This window comes from Branchiostoma belcheri, unplaced genomic scaffold (assembly GCF_001625305.1).
Source record: "Branchiostoma belcheri isolate BF01 breed outbred unplaced genomic scaffold, Haploidv18h27 scaffold3, whole genome shotgun sequence".
Lineage (NCBI taxonomy): Eukaryota > Metazoa > Chordata > Leptocardii > Amphioxiformes > Branchiostomatidae > Branchiostoma > Branchiostoma belcheri.
The window spans coordinates 6,819,709-6,821,291 of NW_017803909.1; the positions used below are offsets into that span (position 1 = coordinate 6,819,709).

The 1,583-nt window shown below is 49.9% G+C and overlaps 1 pseudogene; it reads right to left on the reverse strand.

Annotated features, from left to right (window-relative positions):
* Positions 1 to 272: 272 nt before the first annotated feature.
* Positions 273 to 1,360, reverse strand: LOC109473483 (annotated as a pseudogene).
* Positions 1,361 to 1,583: the final 223 nt, after the last annotated feature.

Here is a 1,583-nt window from a genome sequence, read left to right on the forward strand (position 1 = left end):
CTAAGATATGACAATGCGCCGCAATGACCCTCTAACCCCGTAAGTGGTAAGCATTAGATGGTAAACACTGCAGGGGGCCAGGTAGAATCTAGACCTTAACCCTTGGACTCCTTTTTGGTTTTCCCGCAGAGCGCGCTAAAAGGTTTAGGTTAGACCCCCCACTTCCAGTAACTCCCAACAGATCAGTGTGTCAAGATTTGTCAAACTTTACTGGGTACATCATTTTGCATAACAGTACATTGTTATAGTGCAGCCATTGTAAACTTGTAAATTTAAAGCAATTAAAACTAACAAAGCCCATAACGTGTTGGCGTGGTTTATGTTTCAGCCAATAAAACATTGTTGCTTGATTTTTTTTTCTGAAAGTCGTTTAAGATAAATTTCAGGTTCCTGTTGCTAATCATTTTGTATACGTAGTTTTCATGCCAGAGCAAACTTGTAAATTTCATAAAATTAAAACTAATGAAGCTCCAAAACGTGTTGGTGTGGTTTAGGTTTCAGTCGATAAAACATTGCTGCTTGATTTTTTTTTCTGGAAGTTCTAGATTTCTGTTGCTAATCAGCCTTGCCGTCGTCCTTCTTGGTGTACTTGTCGACGAGGAAGCGTAAGAACATCACGGCGTAACTTCCGTAGACGGCGACGGAGACCAGACTGACGAGCACGCCGGCGGAACACGGTTCACCGCGGAGAACGACCCAGAGCGCCCAGGCGTTAAACAAACAGCCACACAGGTGCTGGAGGATCTGCACTAGCGTGATGCAGACGGCTAAAGCTTCGGGTAAGATTACTCTAGCTGCCCGGAGAGCGAAGTAGGCGTACATCGGAGCGTGGATGCCGTAGTTCATGGCCAGTGAGAAGAGTCCCGGACCGTGCAGGTGGGCGTATGCGTACGAAGTATACACCAAGGTGGAGGCGTGGTGGTACCAGTGCAAGGAGCGAAGTCTCCGCTTACGTACCACAAGGAAGAAAGTGTCGCCAAGTTCGAAGACTTTGCTGAAGGCGAACAGAAATGTCCAGAAACCGATCAAGTCGTCGTGGTAGAAGGAAGAGTCGCAGACAGTGTACCTGAGGCCGTGACGATACAGCCTGGAGACGACCTCCCTGTTGGAATGCAGGGCTCCCAGGGCGCTGAACACGGCCAGGACGGCGTTCCAAGCCGTCAGCAGCGGGCGAAGGTCGAGCCTCCCTCGGTTCTTCATAGACCTCTTCCCGAAGAACACCGCCAGCAGGTAGGCGGCGGCGCAGGGGATCGTCACTCCCCAGTTCCTGGACATCCAGACCTGGGCGGCCTCGGCGTTGAACGGCCAAAAAGAGGGAAGAACATCGTCGTAACGGACGGTAGAAGTTTCCGCCATTGCTGAAGAGTGTCCCTCAGCCTTATCTGAGTCGAACAAAGCGAGAGAGTGCGTGCCGGATTCCGCCCTTGAGTACTCGTACCACCGGCACCGGTGCAGCACAAATACTCGAACTCTGGACGACGCCAGGTGGCTAAATATATTCTTCCATCTGTCAGAATAACGCCATGTAAGATAACGTACCTTAATGGGAGACGCAAACAAAGGTGTTTGCATCTGTTAAACAA